At 54.8% G+C, this 11,271-nt stretch overlaps 1 long non-coding RNA gene across 1 annotated transcript; it reads right to left on the bottom strand.

Annotated features, from left to right (window-relative positions):
* Positions 1 to 2,085: 2,085 nt before the first annotated feature.
* On the bottom strand, positions 2,086 to 10,885 carry LOC120388397. Its single transcript, XR_005590556.1, has 3 exons — positions 10,664 to 10,885; positions 3,443 to 3,470; positions 2,086 to 2,292 (listed from the first exon to the last, which is right to left on the bottom strand). It is a non-coding gene; the product is annotated as an uncharacterized LOC120388397 (long non-coding RNA).
* Positions 10,886 to 11,271: the final 386 nt, after the last annotated feature.

Here is an 11,271-nt window from a genome sequence, read left to right as displayed (position 1 = left end):
CCACCCTGCTGGGGGTCACCGAGATGGTGGGTTTGAGAAATTCATGCCCTGCTTTCAACAGGAGACAGGAGTTAAACAGGGGAGACACAGCCTCCCCTCCCCCCACCACCACTCCTCCCACCCCATTTCTGTCCATCCGTCATTCGGCCTCTCTAGGAGTCTGTCCCCTACCAGGGTTGGCACTGCCTGCCCATGGGGCTCGGGGGCAGCGGGTTCACCCAGACGTAGCTCAGGATCCAGCTGCATGAGAGATCACCTGCCCCCCCCCCCGCCCCCAGCCCCATCTGAGGCCGCCCAGGGAGCCTGACCAGTGATCCCCCTGCAGCTCTGCCCCCCACCCCGGGGTTGGAAATAGAGTCTGTGACCAGCGGGAGTTGCGCAAGACCCAGCTTTCTCCAGGCCTTGGGAACGGGGGATCTAGAGCCCAGAGACGGGCCCTGTTAGCGTTTGTATGAGCTGAAATAAATCCACAGGCTGCCCCAACCCCCGATCCTCACAGCCTGTGGGGGGCAGGACATTGAACCAGGGGGACAGTTCCCGTCTGCTTCATCAGACCTCGGGAGCCAGATTCAGCTTCTAGCTACACCATGGGTGCATTGGGGGCACAGAAGAACAGGGATGGCTCTGAGCTCACAGGGGGAGTTTGGGTTGAGTTTTGGGGAAGGTCCAGGGCTCAGTTCCTCTTTTCCCCACCCCATGCATCCCCTCCCCCGTCCTTGATGTTACCATCCTCCGCACAGACTGATACTCACCTCCCCACACCACACTGTGCCCGGCCAGCCAGCAGCCTGGAGAGGAGACGGCTCGTTAGTGACCAGATCCCAGGGCAACTAGATCCTACATGAAGCAGCAAAGAATCCTGTGGCACCTTATAGACTAACAGATGTTTTGCAGCATGAGCTTTCGTGGGTGAATACCCACTTCTTCGGATGCAAGCAGTGGAAATTTCCAGGGGCAGGTGTGTATATATAAGCAAGCAAGAAGCAAGCTAGAGATAACGAGGTTAGATCAATCAGGGAGGATGGGGCCCTGTTCCAGCAGCTGAGGTGTGAAAACCAAGGGAGGAGAAACTGGTTCTGTAATTGGCAAGCCATTCACAATCTTTGTTTAGTCCTAAACAACGCATCATCAGGGATCTACAACCCATCCTGGACAATGATCCCACACTTTCACAGGCCTTGGGTGGCAGGCCAGTCCTCGCCCACAGACAACCTGCCAACCTGAAGCATATCCTCACCAGCAACTGCACACCGCACCATAGTAACTCTAGCTCAGGAACCAACCCATGCAACAAACCTCGATGCCAACTCTGCCCACATATCTACACCAGCAACACCATCACGGCACCTAACCAGATCAGCCACACCATCACCGGTTCATTCACCTGCACTTCCACCAATGTAATATACGCCATCATATGCCAGCAATGCCCCTCTGCTATGTACATCGGCCAAACTGGACAGTCTCTAAGGAAAAGGATAAATGGACACAAATCAGACATTAGGAATGGCAAACCTGTAGGAGAACACTTCAACCTCCCTGGCCACCCACAATAGCAGATTTTAAGGTGGCCATCTTGCAGCAAAAAAACTTTAGGACCAGACTCCAAAGAGAAACTGCTGAGCTCCAATTCATCTGCAAATTTAACACCATCAGTTTAGGACTAAACAAAGACTGTGAATGGCTTGCCAATTACAGAACCAGTTTCTCCTCCCTTGGTTTTCACACCTCAGCTGCTGGAACAGGGCCCCATCCTCCCTGATTGATCTAACCTCGTTATCTCTAGCTTGCTTCTTGCTTGCTTATATATACACACCTGCCCCTGGAAATTTCCACTGCTTGCATCCGAAGAAGTGGGTATTCACCCACGAAAGCTCATGCTGCAAAACATCTGTTAGTCTATAAGGTGCCACAGGATTCTTTGCTGCTTCTACAGAACCAGACTAACACGACGACCCCTCTGATACTAGATCCTACATGCTTGCCTCAGACCCTCCCGCCCCCATGGACACACGCTCTGGTCTCAGATCCCCCCCCCCCCAAGGGCACACACCCTAGCTGTCTCCAGTACTCACTGAGGAAGAGGATGGTGAGAGCAGGCGCCATGACACGGGTAGGGAGGGGCCCCTCAGCGCTGCCTCTTACACCCCGGTGCCCAGCTCCATGAAGCATGAGGTCTGAGTGCGAGGGGAATGAGGAACTGCGCCGGGAGCTGCAGCCCCAGGAAGCCCGTGATGCGCTCGGCCCCTTTCTTCCACATCAGATGGTTTCTCTGCAATCTCCAGCCCAAATCTACAGTGGTCAAAGCAAAGCCAGATCCCTGCCTCGCCCAGGAAACCACATCCCCTCGTGCAGGTGCCCAGCCCCACCCACCCATCACCTCCCAGCCCCACATGGAGTGGGGCAGCAATTCCTTCCTGAGCCAGCTGGGCCCAGTGTGTGGAGGGGCCTGGCCAACCTCCTTCTCTGGTATCGTCACTGACGCGGTTCTTAGCTGAGGGATCTGGCACGGAGACAGGACAGAGACGCCACGGGGGCTGGGAGGGGTTGTGGTTCCCGGCACCTGTGAGGGGATGGATGTAGGGGTAAATTTAGATCCTGGGTTGTTAAAGGAGCAGCTGATAAATCCGTGAAAGGGGAAGTTTGCCCAGAGCCGGCGCTCGCTTCCTGTTTCTGGTACTTCCAGTGATTCTCACCATAAACCTGATACCCTGGCGGCTACCTTGTAATATACCCCGGCTCTGGGAGGGGAGGGGGTCTAGTGATTGGGGAGGTGGGCGTCTGGTTTTGGGTGGGGTCTGGTGCTTAGAGAAAAGGGCACAGATCAGAGCCAGCCCCCTGGAGGTGAAAGGCCCCGTGTCCCTTCCCCAGCCCAGCCCCGGGGCCGTGGGTCTGCGCAGCTCAGGGCCCGGGGCAGAGCTCACAGGGGCTGGCAGCTGAGCCGAGCTTCCCTCTCCGACCTCAGGGTGCTGTGAAAGAGACACCAGGGGTGGTGGTGGGAGCAACCAGCCCCCCAGAAAGGGGCAGGGGCCAGAACATGGGGCCAGAGCTCAAGAGAAACTGCCCCCCCCCGGCAAATGTCCCAGCTCTGTCTTCCCAGCTCATTTGCCCTTCACCCCCCATGTTCACGCATTGGGCTCCATAGCCCCCTAGTCTGCCCCCTGTCCTGTGTCCCATCCCCCACTGGGGGGCTGGGAATGTGGGGGGGGCAAGAGTATCTAGAGGGTTGGAGAGGAGGAAGAGAAAAGGGGCACCCTCAGCGGCTGCATAACCCTGTTCAGTGTGGGGCAGACCCCAGACCAGGGGGAGAAGCCAGGTGTCCTGACTTCCAGCCCTCCTGCTCTAACCACTAGACCCCACTCCCCTCCCCAAGCTGGGACAGAACCCAGGAGCCCTGTGACCCCGGCAGGTCGATTGGGAGGGGGAGGAGCCGGGTTCCTACCTGCTCGGTCTTGGTGCGGCTCCTTTTCCTGCAGAGGGACACAAACCAGAATCCCCCATGAGCCGATCGGGATCCCCCGGTCCCAGCGCCCGGCCACTCAGCCCCACAGGGCAGCAGGGATGGGGGTCTGGGGGGTCCCCTCTGCTGCTGGTGCTGAGCCTGGAGCCCTGCTGGGGCAGGCTGCTCCTGCAGGGGGCAGCACAACACCATAGCATGCACTGGGGGGAGGGGCAGATTAACTCGAGAGGCTTTTCCTGTCCCCAATCCTCCCTCGTTAGTGACTCGTTATAACAAACCTGATCCACAGGCCGGTGGCTCCCCTGGCATCCCAGTTACCTGAGAGGCACAGTGCTGGCGGCTCATTATACAGGGACCCCTTGCTCAGTGCTGAGATGCGGCCACCTCTGGGGTTGGACAGCTGTGTGTGTACAGGGGTTTCACATGTAACAGCACCAGCTGTGGAGGCCCCCTGTTCCTTGCCTTTCATAGAATCATAGAAGATGAGGGTTGGCAGGGACCTCAGGAGGTTCTAGTCCAATCCCCTGCTCAAAGCAGGACCAAACCCAACTAAATCATCCCAGCCAGGGCTTTGTCAAGCCTGACCTTAAAAACCTCTAAGGAAGGAGATTCCACCACCTCCCTAGGGAACCCAGTCCAGTGCTTCACCACCCTCCTAGGGAAATAGTGTTTCCTAATATCCAACCTAAACCTCCCCCACTGCAACTTGAGACCATTGCTCCTTGTTCTGTCATCAGGGACCACTGAGAACAGTCTAGCTCCATCCTCTTTGGAACCCCCCTTCAGGTAGTTGGAAGCTGCTATCAAATCCCGCCTCATTCTTCTCTTCTGCAGACTAAACAATCCCAGTTCCCTCAGCCTCTCCTCATAAATCATGTGCTCCAGCCCCCTAATCATTTTTGTTGCCCTCCGCTGGACTCTTTAACAATGTTTCCACATCCTTCTTGTAGTTGTGGGGCCCAAAACTGGACACAGTATCCAGATGAGGCCTCACCAATGTCGAATAGAGGGGAATGATCACGTCCCTCGATCTGCTGGCAATGCCCCTACTTATACAGCCCAAAATGGCATTAGCCTTCTTGGCAACAAGGGCTCACTGCTGACTCATATCCAGCTTCTCGTCCACTGTAACCCCTAGGTCCCTTTTTGCAGAACTGCTGCCTAGTCACTCAGTCCCTAGTCTGTAGCAGTGAATGGGATTCTTCTGTCCTAAGTGCAGGACTCTGCACTTGTCCTTGTTGAACCTCATCAAGTTTCTTTTGGCCCAGTCCTCTAATTTGTCTAGTCCCTCTGTATCCTACCCTACCCCCCAGCGTATCTACCACTCCTCCCAGTTTAGTGTCATCTGCAAACTTGCTGAGGGTGCAGTCCACCCCATCCTCCAGATCATTAATGAAGATATTGAACAAAACCGGCCCCAGGGCCGACCCTTGGGGCACTCTGCTTCGAACCGGCTGCCAACTAGACATGGAGCCGTTGATCACGACCCATTGAGCCCGACGATCTAGCCAGCTTTCCATCCACCTTATAGTCCATTCATCCAGCCCATACTTCTGTAACTTGCGGGCAAGAATACTGTGGGAGACCGTATCAAACGCTTTGCTAAAGTCAAGGAATAACACGTCCATTGCTTTCCCCTCATCCACAGATCCAGTGATCTCCTCATAGAAGGCACAGTCCCTCATCCAAGTAGTGACCCCTTCCCAGCCCGACTTAGCGGCAGGTTTAACCCTTCCCTCGCTGGGCGGGGCACTCACTTCCTCGGGTTCTTCTGTAGCAGAGGAAGGCCAGGAGGAGGAGGATGGCGGCTGCCGCACTCACCCTGCCAATGACGGGAAACAGCAGCAGGCCGTGAGTGCCGGGAGCATCTGGTCTGTTCCTCTCCCCATCCCCTCCCACCCGCAGGACACAGGTATCAGAAAATTCTATGGGGAGGATGTTGGGGAGCCCCAAGGAATCAAGTGGAGTCAGAGCCAGCAAGATTTGGGGGATTCTTAGCACCAGGGGGCACTGGGCTGCAGGGCGGGGGGCTCAATAGGGGGCGCTCTCCCCTGGCAGTTGGGCCTGGCCTCGCTACCCCAGCGCAGCACTAGGGGGCGCTGTCTGATCCAGCCTAGCCATTTCCAGTCTCCCCCATACGGTGCCATGGCACCAGTCAGGCCTGGCCGCACCATCTCCAGCCAACGGGCCCATCTAGCCCGGTATCCCGCCTCCCATCCTGGCTGCCCCTGGCTGCTTTGCAGGGAGCCCCAGTCCCAGTCCTCGGTCCCCTGCTCCCCGCCTTGGCCACTGGTGGGCTCAGCTGCCCCATTAGAGATGGATTCGTGTCTGAAGCAGGAGCCTTCACTCTCCTTCCAAATCCACTGTGGGGGGAGTCACTGCCCCTGAGAACAGCCTCCGTCCCTCTCCCTGAGCAACCATTTTGGAAAGCTGCCCCTTAATCTGTGACTCAATAGAGTCCTCTTTGCCTCAGTACCTGGCCCCAGGCTGCCCGGGCGGGTGGCAGCAGGGGCCGCTCCAGGCTGGGTCGGGTCGGTTCCCCCTGCGGGAACAGAACCAACATCTCTCAGTGGTGGGGGGAGGGGCTGAAACAGCGACTCAGAGATCCCTCCCCTCCATGACTCAGCATCGATCATCAGAGTCTTTCCTGTGTGTGGGGGACGGGAATTTATGTAGCTGGGACGGTGACTTTTCTGTGTATGTGTGTGAATGGGAGCAGCCTGGGGAGTAGCCCCCTGGGAAATACCCCCTGCTCTGCTGCTCCTCCCTGGCTGGCTGGGGACCCCCCAGTGACTCCGTCCCCGCTCCCCAGCCAGGCGTCCCCTCTGCTGGGCCAGGGCTCAGGGCAGAGCCTGGCTCTGAGCGTCCCAACAGTACAGACCCCCACCCAGAGGCTGGCTTGCAGTTGGGCTGCGAGCAGGGCTGCTGAGCCAAGCCCCTCACCTGGAACCACCCCCTCCATGGGGTCGCTGGGCTCTGACCAGACGGGCGGGTGCTATATCAGCAGCTGTAGCTCCCTGAGTCTCCCCGGCTCACGTTGTGGATGGGGAACTCAGCAGCATCCCCAGCCTTTGTACAGAAGGAACCTCATGTTCTGCTATGGACCCCGACACTGGACGGTCACGGCTCCACCCTGGGTGACCCCTCTGCTGCAGTTCAGGGACAGGGAGGGGTTGGGGTAGCTGAGCTGTGCAGTGAGAAGGAGCCAGGCCGTGAGACAGATCCCAGCACAATCACTGCACCCCCATCCTCACCGCACGGTCCCAGAGACGGAGCCCCTGGGAGAAAACCCAGTCAGAGGAACCTCTCCAAGATCCCAGAGATTCCTGGGAGCTATACCCGAAACTGCCTGAGGACCTAAATCCAGAGCACCCATCTATCTACTTAATGGGCTCACCACCACCCCGACCCCAGTCAGAGAGCCAGGATGCCTGGGTTCTATCCCTGGCCCTGGTAAGGGAGTGGGGTCTAGTGGTTAGATTGGGAGAGGGCTGGGCGTCAGAGGTGCTGGGTGCTGCACAGATACAGTGAGAAAAAGCCCCCACCCTAAAGCCAAGTCCTGACTATCTAACCAGCCACAAGGTGCAGCAATGATGATTATCCCCCATTCGTACAAGAGGAAATAGAGGCACAGGCAGGTTAAGCGACAGACACCCCAAGGTCCCCTAGGGCAGGGACACCCCCCCCCTCATCCCCCAATCTTCAGTGACTGGGGAACCTCCCAGTGACTCTGTCCCTGATCCTTGGCTGCGTGTCCCCTCTGCTGGTCCCAGAGCTCAGGGTAGAGCCTGGCTCTGAACGTCCCATCAGCCCAGAGACCGTGTGTGCATCTGGCAGGCTGTAGGGCTGGGAGCGGGGATGCCAAGCCGGACCTCTCACGTCCTACAACAATCCGCACGTAATCACTGGGATCTGACCAGTTGGGCGGCTCCGATCTAGAGCGAGATCGGCAGCTGTAGTTCCCTGCGTCTTCCCATCTGGCACTGAGGATGGTGAATTCAACCCGTCCCCAGCATCATCCAGTTCCCAGATTTCAATTCCATCTTTATACAGAAATAACCTCCTGGCCTCGCACTGACACTGACAGCGGATGGTGACAGCTCCCCCCGGGGCGATCACCCCACTGGGGCTGACGGAGATGGAGAGTCCGGGCGCGGGGAGCTCTGCGTTCACACACAAACAGGAGTGAGATGGGGAGACACAAACCCCTCCCCGTGTGTCTGTAACCTGCCCTTAGCACCCAGCCCCAGGGGCAGCGCCAGGGCTAACAGACCCCTCACTGTATCCACAGTCTGTTACTCCTGGGGCAATTCTGCACATCTGCAGATGCACTAGGGATGCCAATTTTGGTTGGGATGTATTTCTGGAGATTTCACCACATGACATAATCTTAAATTAAAGATTAATCTATAATACCTGGAAAATCCAGGAGAATCCTGGAGGGTTGGCAACCCAAGAATGCGCATAATTCATCCATCCTGCAGAATTTTTTTTTTCCCCGCAGAAAATACATTCTGCCTGGGAAGTGCTGCAGTTCCGCCTTCTTCCCACCAGGAGCCGCTGTGGCACCAGAGCAGCCAGCAGCATGAACACAGCCCGCTGTTCTGGCGCCACAGCGGCCCCTGGTGGTCAGAGGCGGAACTGCAGCACTTCTGGGGCAGAATGTATTTTCTGTGGGGAAAAAAATTTTCTGCCTGCCCCGTGCTGCAGAATCCCCCAGGAGCAGAAGTTCATCACAGCACCTGCCCGCAGAGCCCCGTTAGGGCAGAGTGGGGCACCCAGGGGTGCTGGGGGGGTCACTGACTGGGGCTCAGGAGCTAGTGGGGTGACAGCGTTAACATAAGAACATAAGAAAGGCCGTACCGGGTCAGACCAAAGGTCCATCTAGCCCAGTATCTGTCCACCGACAGTGGCCAATGCCAGGTGCCCCTGAGGGAGTGAACCTAACAGGCAATGATGAAGTGATCTCTCTCCTGCCATCCATCTCCATCCTCTGACGAACAGAGGCTACGGACACCATTCTTACCCATCCTGGCTAATAGCCATTTATGGACTTAGCCACCATGAATTTATCCAGTCCCCTTTTAAACATCGTTATAGTCCTAGCCTTCACAACCTCCTCAGGTAAGGAGTTCCACAAGTTGACTGTGAGCTGCGTGAAGAAGAACTTCCTTTTATTTGTTTTAAACCTGCTGCCTATTAATTTCATTTGGTGACCCCTAGTTCTTGTATTATGGGAATAAGTAAATAACTTTTCCTTATCCACTTTCTCAACATCACTCATGATTTTATATACCTCTATCTTATCCCCCCTTAGTCTTCTCTTTTCCAAGCTGAAGAGTCCTAGCCTCTTTAATCTTTCCTTGTATGGGACCCTCTCTAAACCCCTAATCATTTTAGTTGCCCTTTTCTGAACCTTTTCTAGTGCTAGAATATCTTTTTTGAGGTGAGGAGACCACATCTGTGCACAGTATTCGAGATGTGGGCGTACCATGGATTTATATAAGGGCAATAATATATTCTCAGTCTTATTCTCTATCCCCTTTTTAATGATTCCTAACATCCTGTTTGCTTTTTTGACCGCCTCTGCACACTGCGTGGACATCTTCAGAGAACTATCCACGATGACGCCAAGATCTTTTTCCTGACTCGTTGTAGCTAAATTAGCCCCCATCATGTTGTATGTATAGTTGGGGTTATTTTTTCCAACGTGCATTACTTTACATTTATCCACATTAAATTTCATTTGCCATTTTGTTGCCCAATCACTTAGTTTTGTGAGATCTTTTTGAAGTTCTTCACAATCTGCTTTGGTCTTAACTATCTTGAGTAGTTTAGTATCTGCAAACTTTGCCACCTCACTGTTTACCCCTTTCTCCAGATCATTTATGAATAAATTGAATAGGATTGGTCCTAGGACTGACCCTTGGGGAACACCACTAGTTACCCCTCTCCATTCTGAGAATTTACCATTAATTCCTACCCTTTGTTCCCTGTCCTTTAACCAGTTCTCAATCCGTGAAAGGACCTTTCCTTTTATCCCATGACAGCTTAATTTACGTAAGAGCCTTTGGTGAGGGACCTTGTCAAAGGCTTTCTGGAAATCTAAGTACACTATGTCCACCGGATCCCCCTTGTCCACATGTTGTTGACCCCTTCAAAGAACTCTAATAGATTAGTAAGACACGATTTCCCTTTACAGAAACCATGTTGACTATTGCTCAAGAGTTTATGTTTTTCAATGTGTCTGACAATTTTATTCTTTACTATTGTTTCAACTAATTTGCCCGGTACCGACTTTAGACTTACCGGTCTGTAATTGCCAGCGTTGAGTCTGGGGATGGGGGCTGCAGGGACACATGGGGACGGGGTTTGCAGGGACAGGGGCTGATGTGCCTGACTGAATGGGGGAGGCTTGAGGTCAGCCAGGGTCTGCATAGGGGAGGCTTCCCAGTTCCCTAACATTCCCGCCCCCCGCCCCTCCCAAAAAAACCTTCTCCCACCCACACCCAACACCTTCCAGGTTCACTCCCAGTCTCCTTCCCTCTCCCTCAGCTCCTCCGTTACTCCCCCAAGCCTTTGCACTGCTTCTGACAGGTGCAGGAAATACAGTCATGTAATTTAAATGAATTACTCAAAGTTCGGTGGTAATATGCCTAGCGAGGAAACTATTTTTTTCCTTAAATTATCAGAATTTGGTGGGGGGGGGGGGTCTGTACTGTATTGTTACAAGCATACTCGCTGACAGGTATTTTGAAATAAATGACCAAAATAATCAATACTGGCATGATTATATTGTGTTATTTTGACAAATTAAATTTGCAGAATTTTCAAATACTGGATGGAGAATTTCCCCAGGAGCATACAGTTGTCCAGGCTCATGGGAAGTGAATTCAGTACTGGGGATGGTGCTGGCTGAGTGGCCCCTGGGCCCCGACTCCTCTGTGCGTTCCCAGAGCGGAGGCAGCATCCCTCCCATGCTCTGCAGCTCCCCCTGGGGACAGGGATCTCCCCTCCCTCGGCCCCAAATCTCCAGCAGCTGCTACTCCCCCCTGACTAGGGAACCTCCACTGACTCTGTCCCCACTACCCGGCCAGGCGTCTCCTCTGCTGGGCCCAGGGCAGAGCTTGGTTCTGAGCATCCCACCTGAGGGTCTGGCTGGGTGTGGGGTTGGGAGCAGGGATGCCGAGCCAGGCCCCTCACCTGCTACCACCAGGTCCATGAGGTTGCTTGGTTCTTACCAGACGAGCAGGTTGGAGTTGGTGCTATATCGGCAGCTGTAGCTCCCTGAGTCTCATCAGGTCACACTGCGAATCAGAAACTCAGCCACATCCCCCATGGGGCCCATCATACACTGTGTGTCCGGTTATCCTGCTTTATTCAGAAGGAACTTTGCTCCCAGTTTTGCGCCTGTTTTTGAGGAATCCCCTCTCCCTACTTAATGGGCTCCCCCAGCCCAGTGTCTCCCCTCCCTATCCCCAACCCCCCATGGGCCCATCTAGCCCATATCTCCCCCCGGATGAGCACACAGCAGCCACCAAACAATCCAGATGACTCTGTATCGATGCCGTGTCCTGTCTGTTATTTACCACTCCCCCGATCTGTCTGTCATCTGCAGGTGCTGCTGCATCTCTGGCTCCCCGCAGCACTGGTGAGACTGCGACTGGAACACTCTGTACAGTTCTGGTGTCCGTGTTGTAAAAAGGACGGTGAAATATTGGAGGGGGGGCATAAAAGAGCCATAAAAATCATCTGAGCGCTCGAGAATGTGGCTTGAAATGAGACATTTCAGGGGCTCAATCTCATTTCAC

Source organism: Mauremys reevesii, linkage group 22 (genome assembly GCF_016161935.1).
Source record: "Mauremys reevesii isolate NIE-2019 linkage group 22, ASM1616193v1, whole genome shotgun sequence".
NCBI classification, from domain to species: domain Eukaryota; kingdom Metazoa; phylum Chordata; order Testudines; family Geoemydidae; genus Mauremys; species Mauremys reevesii.
The sequence above is the reverse complement of the archived record's forward strand: the minus strand, read 5'-3'. Positions and strand labels throughout refer to the sequence as shown.